Genomic DNA, 18,144 nt, shown 5'->3' on the forward strand with positions numbered 1-18,144 from the left:
GAAGAGTTGCAACTAAAAATACCTAAAATATTTTGTCATTTAAAATTACAATTACGCTCTCCCATTTTCACCCACATTCACTTATCCATACATGCATAATCACGAAGAATGTAAAATTTATAACTTTGCCAGTGTCAGAAGTCTTATTAAAATTCTAACGGCAACAAAGGATTAAAAATAAAGAAGGGGCTCGGAAAGTTTGACTGGCTCACTCACAAAAACCAGGCTTGAGACGTAAATAATAAAATATTTCCAGTTAGCATTTTTTTCCCAAGATGTTTTATTTGCAAGTAGGCTGTTTAGGTTTTAATGTTGGTAACGCCACGTAGCGCTCTGTATGAAAATCACTGACTGTGCTGTGTGCAGTTCGTGGCTGGTTGGACTCATTGTTGGAATATTCGCTATGGTAGTGTTGGGCTGTTGGATGTGAACAGCGCGTAGCGTTGTGCAGTTGGAGGCGTGCCGCCAGCAGTGGTGGATGTGGAGAGAGAGATGCCAGAGTTTTGAGAACGGACGATCCGGACGTGTGTCCGCCAGAAAAAGGTTTGTAAAGATGGATGTCATGAATTGATATATATCATAACTTTTGAACATTATTAAGGTAAATACATTGTTTGTTCTCTATCAAAATCTTTCATTTGATAACTATGCCTATCAGTAGTTAGTGACTTCAGTAGTTTGAATCTTTTATTTAGGTGGCAGTATTGGTGCTCGCTGTATTGCAGTAGTTCGAGTAACGAAGATTTTTGTGAGGTAAGTGATTCATGAAAGGCATAGGTTATTGTTACTCAGGGTCATTCTTTTGTAGGGATTATTGAAAGTCAGATTGCGTTGCGCTAAAAATATTGTGTGTCAGTTTAGTGATGATCAGAATAAGTAAAGAGAGAAATGTCTGAGTATGTTCAGTTTTGCTGAGCTGTTTGAAAAACAAATAAACTAAGAGTTTTAGTAGCACAGTCATTTTTAATTTTTCTAAGGGGACGTTTCATATTGTGTAGCTCACGTTACACACTTAGAAACAGTTAAGTTTTATGGAACTGATGATTTTACACACAACTGATTCGAACAAACAGAATGCAAGAAGTTGTTCTGAAAAATTCAAGCAGTGGTGAAAAGGTAGAAAATTGAAGTGACTGGGAAGGAATCACAAAGGGAATACCACAGGGTTCAATGTAGAGTCACTCCTGTTGCTTATATATGTGAATGACCTTCCACTTAACAATTCAACAAGCAGAATATTTGGAAGACGATAATAACGTTACAGTAATTTCCATTACGGAGGAAGCAACAGAAGTGATTGTCGATGAAGTTTTTCAGACAGTTATTGAGTGGTTCTCTGAAGAGGGACTGTCCCTTAATTTTGAGAAACCGCGCTATATTTAGTAGTGTACAGCAAATAGAGTGGTACCAACAACTGATTTAGCGCATGGAGTCAGTAAATAGCGTGGAATGCTCAAAAGTTTTGGTTATACATATTGATGAAGACTTCAACTGGAAAAGTAATATTACTGAGCTTCTCAAACAGTTAAGTGCAGCTGGATTTGCTCTTCGTATAATTGCTAGTCCTGGAATCTAATGAATCAACCTCCTCGTATCTTTTGCACTCTACAATGTCTTAGAGAATAATTTTTTGGGATGATTCATCAGTTAGAAAGAAAGTGTTAATTGTCCAAAAGCAAGCTGTAAGAATCACATGTTGTGTCCACCGGTGGTCGTTACGTAGATACCTCTTCAAGAAGTTAGGCATTTTCAATGCTCCGTTACAGTAAATATATTCGCTAGTGAAATTCGTCATAAATACATCACTAGAGAGAAAAATGACCTTTATTACCCATTTTTAAAACTGTCAGTGGCTCTGACAGAATTTCAATATGCAGGAACAAAAACTTTATACCATTTGCCGCGTAACGTACGGTGTCTAACAGGTAGCAAAGCAAGTGTTAAACCCAACCTACAATCATTTGTCCTGGGCAATCCCTATTTTAATGGACGAATTTTTGTTTAAAAGCTGGTTGTCTGAAAAACATGCGTTCATTAATGTTAACGCTAAACATGTATACATATCCTATAGACTGAAACGTCCCACGTAATTTCGATAAAAAAAGAAGTCGTTCAACGATCTATGGAACATGTAACTAACTAACAAACCACGATGTGCTAGCCACCTTGGTAACACATTAAAACCTATTCCCTTAAAGTTTAGACAGCAGGTGAATCATCTCGCAAAATCTCCAAAGTCGGTTGGGAGACTAAACACTACCGGAACAGGAATCTACGTGTCATCGGACTCTGCCCTGTTCGTATGATGAGTGAGACGGATCTCATGTAGCCTTAGTGACCAGAAGGAAGTACTTCAGTGGCGAGTTGTTTTACCAGCCGCAACTCATTGTCTGTCACTTTCAGTCACTCTGCTTCCCACCGTCGCATGACCCTTTACCTTAACAAAGAAGATATATTATGCACGACGGCACATACGTCCCATCCGATTCAGTGCCCTAAAGATTGCAACTCTTCATCATAGACAGTAAATTCTTCTGACAAACGAATATTGAAGACAAACTCAGGGAAAATCGCTGAGCAGTCAAGACAGCCTCCTGCTTTCACCCGTCAGTAAATACGGTTACACAGCTGTGACACTGATTTAAAATTTCATTACAACTCGAATTAAAATATTGCGAACGGATCGCGCCATCGGTTACGGACAGATCTCGAGACGTGTTTCTACACGCTGTCTGTAGGTGTCATCTCCTGTGATTTATGATACCTACTTCGTCTATTTAGGTGTTTGCCCCAGTGGTCAATATATCAAGCCGGATTGCCTTCATGTTTAGCAGTTTGATTGCATTTTGATATTTCCAATATTTACCATTTTCATTTTGAAGTTGATTTTGCTTTTAGAGACGGACATATTCAGAAAACGGAAGGAAATGAACGAATCTGAAATATTTTCCGGAGGTTTTTGACGATGATTATTCAGTTGTCCGTACTGACAATGAAGACTCGGATGACTTTGTGAATGAGTGTTCCTGTGTTGCTGAGGGCATTTGCAGTGACAGTGGCATCATTAGACCTATGAAGAAGCGTAAGGTGGCAGTGGTTTCAAGCGATTACGGCAATAACGATGAAGGTGATGTTGTTCTTGTGAATGATTCGTTTTGTCAGAACGTTAACCCTTTTGAGACGGTATCGAATGAGACTCGGGCGCCGTCTAGAATGTGTTACAAATGTTTCAGTACTATTTACCGTTAGTGAGAGTTCTGTCTGTTGAAAGATCCAGGTACACGGTTTCTAAATTTTCATCCATGCTTCTCTCTGTCTTCTGCGCCCTTCTCCAACATAGACTACCGTTTCATTCCTACGAAATCAGGCAGTAAATGGAACCTTCTTCTTTTGGTTCTTGAAATACCACACGGTGTGCCGGGTATCATCGCGCCGTGACCAAAAATTTCTTCTCGTTTTCGGAAGAAACGGATGCTCAATTCTCCTCCCAACCGTCCTACTATAAGTTCTTCCTCTTTCCCGTAATTACACTTCTGGCTCGTACTGGCTTCTGTAATTGTCTAATAAGATAACAGATCGGGGAAATTACCTAAATAACCTAAACTGGAACGATCACATAGATAATGATGTGAATTGGAGTGGCAATCATTAAAACAAAGGCGTTTTTCGTTGCGACGGGATGTTCTCATGAAATTTCAATCACCAGTTTTCTCCCCCGACTGCGAAAATATTCTGTTGGCATCCACCTACATGGGGAGAAATGATCATCACGATAAAATAAGAGAAATCAGGTCTCGCACAGAAAAATTTAAGTGCTCGTTTTTCCCTTGCGCCTTCCGAGAAGGTGGTTCATTGAACCCTCTGCCAGGCACGTAATTGTGAATAGCAGAGTAATCACGTAGATGTAGAAATGTGTTACAGATGATATTGTTATCTATGCGATTTGAATTTGCATACTTATTTAGCGTGTTGACATTGTCGCACGTGGTTCTCATGGTAGCATCAGTTTGACTAATGTGTGAAGTGTGAAGTATGATGGGGAACATAAGGCTTTATTTCATGACCGGGCAATGCATACCACAACAGCTTTTCGCTTTTGTTAACAAAATAGAGCGATATGGCGCAGACGACCAAGGTCTGTGGCAGTATTCTCCTACACTCACTAACACGATAGCGGCCTACCCAGAGCCAGTGCATTACATTTCTGGTGAAAGAAATTTCCATCATCGTTGTTTGGTGAAAGCTGTGGCCATACAACTCGTGGTCATCAGATTGAGCGTCAGTGTTCGAGGCAAAACTCGTCATACTTGTACCGAGTTAGAGACTGAGATACCATTGATGATTATAAGTCCCTCGGATGACAATGTTAGGCTCAGCGACATTTTGTTTTTGTCGTTGAGAAATAGATGACGTGCCGACACGGGCCTTTTGACGCTCCTCTTTCTGTCATCTTTGTAACTACCTGTGACAACTTAAACATAAGAACGCAGTACTCACTCTATTACCTAAATAATACAGGTACACACTACACCCCATACACTGATAGGTAGAATGTCTTGGATTATTGATAGTGAAGATGTGGCAATGCATATATGTGATCCTACGACTTCTAAACGAGGAATTCTGATACTTGGCTCAAATGGCTCTGAGCACTATGGGACTTAACTGCTGAGACCATCAGTCCCCTAGAACTTAGAACTACTTAAACCTAACTAACCTAAGGACGTCACACACATCCATGCCCGAGGCAGGATTCGAATCTGCGACCGTAGCGGTCGCGCGATTCCAGACTGTAGAGCCTAGAACCGCTCGGCCACTTCGTCCGACACTGGCCGTTGAAAACTGTAAACTTTAACAGTACTTCACCTCTGTGTACATTGTGAAGACACATTATCGCACAAAAATTAGCCATATGCTTCATTTCGTAGAATGTTATGACTCACTCAGAAATGTGTAAGATGAAAATGTAAGCCGTCTCGTATTTATGTTGAATGACATAATATCGTACAATCACAGGTTTCAGAATCTGTATTAGAAAAATGTGGAAAAAAACAGGTTTTTAGTGACAATACCAGCATCCACACACACATACACACACACACACACACACACACACACACACACTAACATGCACGCACACACGCACACGCACACACACGCACATGAACATACACAAGCTCATCCACATTATGGTGGTCTATATTTTTCAAATTTCGTGTTTCTTCGCACACACCCTATAGTTTATTTTCCTTTTGTTTTGAAAAGAATTATAAGACTTATTTTACTGAAACTAAAGACGAGGAAACCGTGCGGCAGTGGCAGAAATTTGCGTCGTATCGTTAAATCTCACTGCTTATACATGTGCTCCACTGCTGTTATACTGTGCAACTTCAGTTGAGCGTCGGTTTCCATTCTATGGTGTTGTGAATGTTTATTTGCGTCATGGCGAGCAGTTTAAGAAGTAGTGATACAGTTATTTATTTAATCAATGAAGTTAAGCACCAGTTCAGTGGACATGAATCACCATCTAATCGACAAGTTTTTTTGTTCTTCGTTCATAACATATGCAAAGCGAAGTTGTCTATCAGTGAAAGTGCTAATTTTGTCACGCATGGATGTGTAATATTTTGGGAGAGAGCTAGGATTCCTACCGGTGCTCTTCCTCATTGTACAAAGAAACTTATAGATCTGTATTCAGAGTAGCGGAATCTGCAAAAAAAGAACTGCTCATTGAGAAAGACAAACATTCACACAGACCGAGATCGTAAGTTTTCCGCAAATCTAAATAATCTCTTCGATGTTTCTGATGCTTTGAACATGATAAAAATAGAGGCGGATAAACTGTTTTTGTTACATCAAAGAGATTCCGGCTGCAGACTTTATGTCGGAGGAGTTGACTGGAAGTTGGTGGCAAAAGAGGAAAGGGTGAGGATTAGAGTTGCGAAAGAGGAATCAAGGAAGATGAAGGGTGGTAACATCTCACAGATTTTGGAAAATATGCTGATTCGTTTGAAGAAACCATTGAAGTGAGTGATTCTGGTTGTGGTACCATTTTCTTAGAACCGTCGATTTCGGATTCAATTTCTCGTAGTGATACAACCGTAGGAAAAAAATAAGGGAGATAAACGTAGAATGTCTTCTATGATATCAAAAGAAACCGCCGTTTTAGTCTGATATCAGTTAACAAAATGGTTCAAATGGTTCTGAGCTCTATGGCACTTAACATCTGAGGTCATCAGTCCTGTAGAACTTAGAACTACTTAAACATAACTAATCTAAGTACATCACACACATCCATGCCCGAGGCAGGATTCGAACCTGCGACCGAAGCAGTCACGCGGTTCCGGACTGAAGCGCCTAGAACGGCTCAGCCACCGCGGCCGGGTATCAGTTAACTCAGAGGCATGCTGTATTCGCCCTTGAAGCTACAACTGAGATGTTGGAACATAATGTTCATGAAACAGCACTTAGTCGTAGTTCGATTCGAAGATACTTATAGCAGTAATGTCGTTTAACCAATTACGTACTGAGTTATGACAGTGAGGTGGCGCACCACCTTGCTGGCTAATAAAATTCTGTGGTTAAGCTTCTTTCAATTGAGAAACGAGACAGAGATCTAGCGCATCAAGATAAGAAACACCAGTTATAGTTACTTCACCGAAGAACAAAGGCCCGTAAACTTTTCGTCGGGGCGTGGCACAGGAAACGTACAAGTTAGGGGAGTGTCGTTGCAACTGTACAATATCTTGGGGATTTCCTGACATACCAGATGCGCACATTACGTCTGTTTACGTTTCCAGTTAGGTGAAATGTAGGCGTTAGAACTTGTAACAACTACAAACGGTAAGCATGTGGTTGCAAGCAGCTCCTTAAGAGTCTCCACACAGATGGCCCTGCAACTGCTGAAATTCACGACTGGTCCTCTGAACTGATTTCTTGAGCCTACGCGTGAAAGACTCTTTCACTCGTTCAGCACATTCTACAGTCACTCTTAGTCGTCCCTTTGTAGAGACAGTCGGTGTCTTCAAACTAATGATATCATCTATGGATGTTGTTATCAGTTGGAGGATTACAATAGAACTTAATACGGAACGCACATTGCACTGGAGCAACCAACAACAAATTCAGACCAGGCAGACTGTAAAAAACAAAAGCTTTCTGATCACGAGTCGCCATCTTTGCTACTAGCGCTTTCTACTGGTGACTCAGGAAACAGAGCATGTACATGCATACAGGTACACAAACAAAAGTGTTCGAGTTGCTCTTTCATTCGGTGTATTATTTGTATATGTTAAGTTCAATATAATAGATGCAACAAAGCCTTAAATCCTGATATTCATTTTGAAACACCCGGTACATCCTTATCCTTCAAACCCCTGTGAAATGCACGGTAGAGGGCATGTTAACTGAAAGTAAAAATTGTTAAGGTATCTGTTGAGTATAAGCGTTCGGAGAGTGTATATTTGGCGCTCAGTGTTTTACGTGAGACAGCGGGTGGGTGTGGTTACCGCCGTTAGTTGTGGGCTGTTTCTGTCACGCCTTGCTTTACGTGGGGCGCGTCTAATGCGGTGTCTAGCCTGTTGCTAATTGCGCAGCTTTTAGCGGCTGGCATCGCCGCTATTCATGAGCACAAAAGCTGTCGCCGGCTGCGTTGTGTTCACCGCGGCGGATATCTTTGTATTTGCAATTAGTGCTTGTCAGGTGAACGCCAGCGGCTAAATAGCGACAGCAATGGCATCACACAGGAGCACTCTAGTCCCATCTTCTGACTTGCCAGTAACAGAAACACTAAATACTAAAGTTCTATTGAACTAAAAGTGTGATACGACGTACGACACAGGAGTGCATAGTGTTCGCGTATAGTGTCAACATCTATAGGTTTCTAACAGTGCTAAGACACTTTCTCTTTTAACGGACACGATGATTTTCTTTCTTTGCAAAACTCTCTGTCCCTATTACTCCCTGATGTTTTATCATAATGTACACGGTGTTCGTTTTAACTTGAGACGACTAACTACGAACCTCCAAAACGACGCATTGTACGAAAAAAATGTTCGAGGTGAAAAGATATTAATAAAGTGTCATCATTCCGTGCTACAACTGGCCACCTACAAACCACTTCTGCATATATGGGGTCAGCTTTGTATCATCAGATGGAACCTCCATTTTTATTGCATATTCGGATTCTATGCCAATAAATACGTATGGTTTACCTTAACCATTATTTTCCATTGGTGCTGTAATCGAAAAACGTGAAGCATGCATCTTTTTGCGACTACGATATAACACATTTGATCCACTTTTCGTTTACGATGTAAATGTAAATCTCTGTTTTTGAGCGTTTATTGTGGATTACAGTTACAGTGAGAGACAAGGGACTCACGGAAATCTAGCACCCCAACGGTGAGAGCCAAGGAGAACACCAAAATCAAGCATCCCAGTGGTGAGAGTGACTGGGACTACGATACCAAGCACCTCAATGGTGAGAGGCAAGGGGACTCAGCAATATCAGACATCCCGATGGGAACAGAAAACTGTTACCTCCACATCGTTGTTCCTGGATCACGCTAAACACAGATTATAACCAGATGTTGAAACTGATAATGAAATTGTACTGTGCAATCAAATTTGCAACACTAAGGTAAATTTCAAGCATAAATATCAACGGTTAAAACACAAACATTTACATTTATATCATAAATGAAATATGGAATCAAATACATTGGTTCTTGATTGCAAAAACAGGCAAACTTGACATTTGCTGATTACAGCGCAGTCAGTCACGAATGGAGAAGTATGGTTTGAATAAAACGTACGTATTTTTTTGGTGTAAAATCCGAATATGCAATAGAAATTGGAGGGGGGGACTGTCCCATTTTAAAATATAAAGTTCACCCCGACTACGCAGGAGAGGTGGTTAGGTGTTGGCTAGTTGTGGCACAGACAGATGACCCCTTTACTAATATTATCTTTTCCCTAGAAATTTTTTTTCGTACGATACGTCGTTTTCCAGATATTTATTTATCTCAAGTCAAATCAAATTCTTTATATATTATCGGGGAGGTTTCTTTCTTAGTTATTCTGATGCATGCTAGAAACGTACGAAGTAATCTGTCTTTATTGCAACAAAAGGCACATCCCAGAGGATTAAAAGAATGACTTTGGGGATAGAACTTCTTCTAAGTTCAATTACTGTTTTCGGTCAGAATCATTCGTGAAGCTTAATTTACTCTCTCTATTAACACAAAACTCACACGGAATGTACAGTGGGTAGATTACTTACTTATTAACGACCTGTCACAGCTTCGCACGGGTATCTATGGCCGGGCGAATTGGCTGGCGTAGTTGAAATAAATTATACACAAAAACCGTCCTCTTGGATCAGCTTGTCTATTAGCGAAAGCGGTATAAAAATCCCTACAGTAGTTTCTGAGATTAATCTTCGTATACTGACAGGAAAACGCTGTGGAGAACTTTAATTTGTAATATGTATAGATGTAGAAATGTATTTATTTTGGAAATGCTATGTCTATATGGCGTCCTATACGACCACCACTTTTTACATCTTCTTCAAGCTTTGTTGTGTTGCAACAGCTCTTATATTTTGCATTTCATCTTTGTTGTGTTGCAACAGCTCTTACATTTTGCGTAGAATACAACATTTAGAAAGGTTAAGTACAAAAAGAACAACTTCAGTAACACATATGATAGAAAGAGCCACAGTTAACAGTAATTTGCCAAGAGAAAAAAAAATAATGATAATTCATTATACTGGTAGACGGATAGGGCCTTAGTCTACGCTGCTGGAGTGATTTTGGAAAACTGCGACAGTCCATAAGCGTCGCTAACATTTAATAAGAAGTGTCCGACACTGAAAGCAATGGGAGCATGTTTCGAGAACAGTTTATTCTATGACTGGACATACCAAGGATGCAGACAGATCAGACGTTCTGTTACAATTGCGCTGAAATAAGAAATGTTTAATATATCAGGCGAGATACTGAAGATGCATACTGAAACGATATCTTTTTCTGGCGAACAATAAAATTAATTACCACGGCTTGATTAGCCTATTATAAAGCCCATTAATTCCTGTGACAAAGGTACATCCACTATTGGCCTGAATCATTTTTTTAACAGATAGTCTTACACCTTGTATGCAGTATTCGTCAAGTTTATTCCTCAATAGGTTTCATTTCCTTTTATTAGTTCGAGACTACTTCAGAAGTGAAGCATTGCAGTTGCATACTGCCCAACTTTTTTTCTTCCTATGTTGGATTTCTGTTCCCCCCAGAGGGAGGGGCGGGGGGGGGGGGGAGCGGGCTGGCAGCAGCATAATACGGCGGTCTGCAGCCTGCAGAAAAGTTAAAAAACAGAATTAGGAGATATTATAACAATAAAAGCAGGCGATAAAACCGCTACTGTTAAAAACTGAAACATGGCGAAAGTTGTGAACAAAATATAAAAAACAAAGGGTCATTGATACTGATTAAAACACATAGTAAAGAGACAGGCACAATTAAAAAAAAACGGCGACGGTCTGGTTTCTGTTCGCAAATGTTAATAACACACCTAGGAACAGCATGGTGGCTGTTCACAACACTAAAAAAGGGGACGCACAACACTGAACACTCATGGCACCACTGCACTATAGAGTATGAAGGCATATAAGGGGGGGGAGTACCCGGACAGATGAGGGCAAAAAAGGGGGGAGGAGAGGAAAGGTAAAAAAAGGTGGGAGCCAACAGAGGGAGAGGGCACAGAAAAGGGGGGGGGGGCAGGGCGGATGCGAGAAGGAGTGGGGTAGGCAGTGGAGGAGAAAGAAAAAGTACTTGGGAGAGAGAAAGGCGTCAAAGAGAAGGTAGGTGGGAAAAAAACAGTGTGGAAGGGGCAGAGGGAGCCTGGGGAAAGGACAGAGGGAAGGAGGGGGAGGTGGGGATCAGAGTTGATAGGAGTGATAAATGGGGGGAGAGAGGGCACCATCCAGGAGGGGGAGTTGACAGGAGTCACATTGGGAAAGGAGATGAAGGGTGTAGAGGTGGAGGATAGGGGGGACACAATGGTGAAGGTGCAGCAATAGGGGGGAGGTTGGAGAGGAGAGGAGCAACCGGTGGATGGAGGATGGGGATCAAGTCGGCAGAAGGTGTAGAGGACTCGGGTATGTTTGAGGAAAAGGAGCAAGTGGGGGAAAGGAATCAGGTCATAGAGGGTCTGCATGGGGGACGGGAGGCATATACGGAAGTTGAGGCAGAGTGCATTGCGCTCGAGGATCTGCAGGGACTTATCGAATTTGTGGGGGGTGGGGGTGGAGGGGAGAGTGGATATCCGGGTGGGACTGGCATAACGGGATGGATTTAAGATTTGCAGGTGTGGAGGATGGTAGAGGGGTTCAACATCCATGTCCCACCAGAGAGGAATTTAAGGAGGTGCAGGCAGTTGTGGGCTTTGGATTGGATAGAGCAGAAATGAGGGATTCAGGTGAGGTGATGGTAAGTGGTGAGTTCAAGGTAGGTGATGGAGAGGGAGAGGTGCACAGGACGGTTGCAGATGGTAAGGGCATATCGGCCGTGTGCAGGAGGTAGAGGAGAGGAGAGAGGACAGAGCCCTTGGGCACACCACTAAGCTCTTTTATACTAGCTGTTTGTGTAAGCATTTTTTCTATTGATTGCTTGATATTCTAGAAATGAAATGGTGCAAAGACGCGTTAAGCATCTTAATTCAGGCATATAGTGAGGAAAAATGTATGTATGACCCATTGTGTCATAATAATGTACGTCGTTAATCGTTCCTTTCTGAGTAATATGCAGTTAATGTTACACGGTGATTTCGATTTGTATAGTAGTGCCTCACTGACGAAAGTTCATCTTTGATTTGATTGCATGTCTTGCATTATTTCAGCATGCCGGAAAGTAGAAACTGGCAGTGATAGGGGAGAAACTCGCCAGGAAACGTAATGTTACAACTAAACTGCAACATAACAGGCCTTTTGCCGGTATTTTATTCGTGATTTGGGCTGATATGATCACAAAACATATAAACAGATGATTTAATTCTTGCTTATGAGAATGTGAGACAGCCTCCCTCATAACTGTGTCACACTTGTTACTTCCATTTTCTATCAAAGACAGCAGCTTCTCGAAACAGGCCATATCCATGCTCACGAAGTTTCGAAATTCTTGCAGATCTCCAAGCCTCAGTTCCTTCCTAAGCAGTTAATATAATCGCCTCTCTGCATCTCTTCTTTCCATCCAGGGTCGAACTCAACAAATTCAGGTTTTTAGTTTTCGTCGTCGTTCTGCTCTAATTTGAAGATTTACTGTCACTGTTGAATCTGTAATTCAGAACAGTAGTAATCCATTTATTTATTTACATTTTATGGCCTCATTGGACCATTCTAGCCTGCTCCATGCAAAGGATCTTCCAGTTTTCCGTCAGCCCAGTACTTCTTCATTCTCTCGGATCTTATCCTTCTTTCTTCATGGGAAATCACCCTTCCAGTTTTCTGTTTGTTGATTCTCGTTTGCAGTCTGGTTTGTTTTTCTATGAGTTTCCTGGTTTTGTCAGTTTTGTTTCTTAGGTCTTCCAATGTAATCTGTAGCTCATCCGTATCTTCTTTGATTTCTGTAATCCACTTAATGTTGTACTTACTATTCCACAATTTTTCTGTCATTCTCCTGATGATCCTGTTCTCTGGTGTTCTGATTAGGTGTCTGAAAAACGAAATGCGTTTCTTCCTGATTGTACTAATTACCAGTTCTATTCCCTTGTAGACTGTTTCATTTGTAGCTACTCTCCAGTGTCCATCTTTCTGGTACGATTTGTTGATGCACGTTCTGATAATTCTTTTATATATTTTGAGTATTTTGTCTATTTATGTTGTGATAGTTGTTTTGAAGATGCTTTCACTTGCGTATGTTATTTCTGGTTAAGTGACTGTTTTGTAGTGTTTTAATTTTTTTGCTATTGACAGGATCTTTTTGTTGTAGGTATTCTTGGTGATATATTGTGCTCTACTAAATTTGTTTATTCTCTTATGCCATGTTGGATTTTCATTGAAGTTATATGTTATGATTTCTCCCAGATGTTTAAATTTACTTACAATTTTGGTTTCTTAACCAAGAAACCAAAATTGTAAGTAAATTTAAACATCTGGGAGAAATCATAACATATGGAAATTTTGTTTATGAGTGGTGAGTCAGTTAACATGAAGACTGTTTTTTCAAAGGATATTCCAAGACCAATTTTCTGTGGTATTTCCTGCAGTGACATAACTTGTTGTTTGTTTTCCTGAATACTGTTGGACGAGAGAGCAAGGACATCAGCAAATCCTAGACAATTTACACTTATTTTGTCTTTGGGTCTTCCAGTTTGGATGTTTTTTGGGTTAATCTCGTTCCATTCTATCTTGATGTATTCTAAAGCACAGTTGAACAGCAGGGGTGCCAAGCAATCTGCTTGTCTTAAACCTGTTTTTATGGTAATTTGCTCCGAGAGTTCCCCCCTGAACGTGACTTTTGATACAGTGTTTGTTAAGATGAGTTCTATCAATCTGATTAATTTTGTACGGAGCCCGCAATTTCTTAAGATTTTTAACATTGAAGATCTATGGATACAGTCATATGTTTTCTTAAAGTCCACGAAGGTTATTACAAGAGGTTTATTTCGTTTCTTGTAATATGCTATGGCTAATTTTAAAGTGATGATCTGTTCTGCACAGCTTCTCTGAGGTCTGAAGCCTCGTTGTAACTCACCGAATTCTTCCTCTAGTTGCTCTTTGATCCTCTTGTATAGGATTCTGGAGAAAATATTGAATGTGCAGTCTAAGAGAGAGATACCCCTGTAATTATCTGGGTTGCTTTTATCTCCTTTTTTTGTGGAGTGGGTGGATTACAGTTGTGGTCCAATGTTAAGGAAACTTTTCTGTTATCCAGATTTTTGTTGGGGCTGTGTGTAAGGATGTTCAAACTGTATCACTGGCGTATTTCCACATTTCTGCAAAAACTTGGTCTTCTCTGCATGCCTTATAATTTTTCATCTTCTGAGTGCGACCTCTTGAATCGTTGGAGAATTTATGAGATCAGGTGGAGTCTTGATGGGTGTGTCTGTATTAATTACTAAAAGTTCCTGGGGTTCTTCAGAATTCAAAAGTTTACTAAATGCTTTTGCCATGATTTAGGCATTTTCCTTGTCATTATGTGCCATTTTTCCATCTTCCCTTTTCAGCATTAACGTGGGAGGGAAAATTTTTGTAATTTTCTTCCAAACATTTTGTAAAAGTCTCTGATATTGGTTTTATGGTAATTTTCTTTTGTTGAGTCCATTAGGTCTTTCTGTGATTGTCTCTTGGTTTGCCTGATAATTTGTGTGAACTGTTTCCTGATATTTTTGAGCTTGGTTGCATTTTCTTCTGTTTTATCCATGCATGATGGCTTTCTTCATGAATTTTGTCATATTCTGAGTTCCACCAGACATGTCTTTTACATGGGTTCAATGGGGCTAAATTTTCAGCCTGATGCCTGAGAATTTGAACCAGTTCTTCTAAATTGTCTGTCAGTTTTATATTTTGTGTGACTTCTCTATATTTATTATTTCTAATTAATTGGTGGGGATCGAAGATCCTCTTTCGTTTATTGCATTTTGTTTTCTTTTTTAGTGGTGTGAACTTAATTTTGATTTTGACAATGTAATGATCTGAACCTGTATCTACCCCTCTTAATACTTTAACATTGTAGCATTCTCTGTGGAAGAATTTGTCCATAAATACATAATCCAGCTACCATTCTCCTTCTCTCCAATCAGGATGTTTCCAAGTCTTAAGTTTGTTTGGCCTTCTTTTGAAGTATGTGGACAATGAGATCAGTTTGTGTTCCCTACAGTGTTCAACAAGTCTTTGACCATTCTTATTTGTTTGTTTATGTGGAGCCCGTTTCCAAATGATATCCCTGTATTTCTTTTCTCTTCCGATTTGGGCATTGAAGTCCCCTAACAGGATCTTGACATTGTTAATATTTACTTGGTCTATTGTTTGGTCAAGGAGATCCCAAAACTTTCCCATTTCTTTCCTAGTCTTTGTTAGAAAATTCTTTTCATTAGTAAGGGCATGGGCATTAACGATGGTATAAATTTTGTTGGATGCTTTTAAACTCAAAGTTGCAATTCTAGGGGAGATGGCTTGAAAATCGATAATTGAATCTATTATTTTCACATTGACTATAAACCCAGTTCCAAGTTGGGAACATTCTTTCATAACCGTTATTCCAGGTTTCCCATTCTAAATTCTGTAGCCTTGTGATTCAAATGTTTCTTCTGTAGTATTTCTCATTTCCTGGAGTCCTGCTACTAAAATTTTCTGTTTATCTAATTCATCTGTCAAATTCTTAAGTTTTCCTGTTTTAAGTAGAGAATTAATATTATGAGTTGCAATGTAGTTGATATGATCTTGTTTGATCCTGTTCTTATGAGCTGGCATAAGAATGGGTGATTGACAATGCTCTGACTCATTGAGGTTTTCTAGGTGGCTACCCACCGAATCCGGTGTAGCCTTCTCCTGCATTCTTGGACAGGATGGTGGAAATTTTTTCCTAAAAGACCTTTCCATGGTTGACTTTCGAAGGTAGGTAACCTTGGGTGGAGCAAGCTCCGATTTACAACTGCGTTTGTTAACCGCAGAGACACATCCCTAGATGTTCAGGGTTTTGGGTTGGCATTTCCTCCTAACTCACTGAAGTATGGCTTTTCCGCCAATACTCGGGTGGCTGATTGCAGTGGTTTCCCACTGCAATCAGTAGTAATCTACATAAGAGAATAACAATTACTTGATAAATAATGATAAAAAACAATTTCTTATTAAATAGGAACTTTGAGCTCTTATAAATAATTTGTCACACGTCCCCCTTCTGTTTCGCGCGGTAGAACAAACGATTTTACAAGAGATTAGACAGTTGTATCTGCGTTTCACCCGTTATTTCCTTCTACTACGCATGTGGGCCAGGTATATCCCACGTGGATGGTGTAATAGGTCTACGTAAACTGGCCCGTAGTTACAGATATGCACGCTAGGGGCGCTGGTGCATAAGTGTACGATTTAGGCGCATTGTGTAATAGTGGCTTTAGAGTTCCATACGCAAATGTACTTGCAGAATGTCGCTCAGGCGAGCCTCCAATCATGGCCGAAGACGTCAGTATCGTATCACTACAGCCAGCAGTGCAAGACACGTATCAGATCGAACTGCACCAAAGTTTATAGACGACTGTACTTTGAGAGGAGGGCCTGTTATTTTGTACTGCATCATGTGATACGTTAGTGTCAGTTAGGGCCGTTTCTACTATTAGGCTAGACTAGGCCGCCCAGGCTGGCAAAATTTTAGGGGCAGCAAAGGGCGGAAAAAATAAATTTCAAATCAAACAGCAAAAAACTGAGCAAATGAAGAGAGAAAACGGAAAAGAGGAAAAATTTAAACACGGAATTGTTTTCGAAAGCATACGGTGCAGTTATTTAAAAGTCCTTACTTACTCTGACGAAAGCAAACACTTGCGTCTTGCTACCTCAAAAATAAAGCAGTCGCTACTGAGTACGAAAAGGAAACAACAGAAAGAGCCGCTACCTTTAGACAACCACAAAATCCATCCCTCACCGGTATTCGAACCTAGATACGAACGATCAGAAGCCAATAGCCTAGAGCACTGCGACTAATAAAAGTTTATAATTCTCAATAGAAAACGGAGACAAGACGTCATTTATCTAATCACAGGAAAGTGGATGCTGAAAAGATGAGATTTGTTCCTCATTCTAAAAATATTTCAACTAAAGTAGATACGAAATAACAGCATGATTATCCAAATGACCTATTCTGATGCTTCACAACGACACCCATCACTATAGCATAATTACTAAATTCAAGGAAAGATTCATCCCAACCACAAAATACACTCCTGGAAATGGAAAAAAGAACACATTGACACCGGTGTGTCAGACCCACCATACTTGCTCCGGACACTGCGAGAGGGCTGTACAAGCAATGATCACACGCACGGCACAGCGGACACACCAGGAACCGCGGTGTTGGCCGTCGAATGGCGCTAGCTGCGCAGCATTTGTGCACCGCCGCCGTCAGCCAGTTTGCCGTGGCATACGGAGCTCCATCGCAGTCTTTAACACTGGTAGCATGCCGCGACAGCGTGGACGTGAACCGTATGTGCAGTTGACGGACTTTGAGCGAGGGCGTATAGTGGGCATGCGGGAGGCCGGGTGGACGTACCGCCGAATTGCTCAACACGTGGGGCGTGAGGTCTCCACAGTACATCGATGTTGTCGCCAGTGGTCGGCGGAAGGTGCACGTGCCCGTCGACCTGGGACCGGACCGCAGCGACGCACGGATGCACGCCAAGACCGTAGGATCCTACGCAGTGCCGTAGGGGACCGCACCGCCACTTCCCAGCAAATTAGGGACACTGTTGCTCCTGGGGTATCGGCGAGGACCATTCGCAACCGTCTCCATGAAGCTGGGCTACGGTCCCGCACACCGTTAGGCCGTCTTCCGCTCACGCCCCAACATCGTGCAGCCCGCCTCCAGTGGTGTCGCGACAGGCGTGAATGGAGGGACGAATGGAGACATGTCGTCTTCAGCGATGAGAGTCGCTTCTGCCTTGGTGCCAATGATGGTCGTATGCGTGTTTGGCGCCGTGCAGGTGAGCGCCACAATCAGGACTGCATACGACCGAGGCACACAGGGCCAACACCCGGCATCATGGTGTGGGGAGCGATCTCCTACACTGGCCGTACACCACTGGTGATCGTCGAGGGGACACTGAATAGTGCACGGTACATCCAAACCGTCATCGAACCCATCGTTCTACCATTTCTAGACCGGCAAGGGAACTTGCTGTTCCAACAGGACAATGCACGTCCGCATGTATCTCGTGCCACCCAACGTGCTCCAGAAGGTGTAAGTCAACTACCCTGGCCAGCAAGATCTCCGGATCTGTCCCCCATTGAGCATGTTTGGGACTGGATGAAGCGTCGTCTCATGCGGTCTGCACGTCCAGCACGAACGCTGGTCCAACTGAGGCGCCAGGTGGAAATGGCATGGCAAGCCGTTCCACAGGACTACATCCAGCATCTCTACGATCGTCTCCATGGGAGAA

The sequence above is a fragment of the Schistocerca piceifrons genome, chromosome 3, assembly GCF_021461385.2.
Source record: "Schistocerca piceifrons isolate TAMUIC-IGC-003096 chromosome 3, iqSchPice1.1, whole genome shotgun sequence".
Taxonomy (NCBI): Eukaryota; Metazoa; Arthropoda; class Insecta; order Orthoptera; family Acrididae; genus Schistocerca; species Schistocerca piceifrons.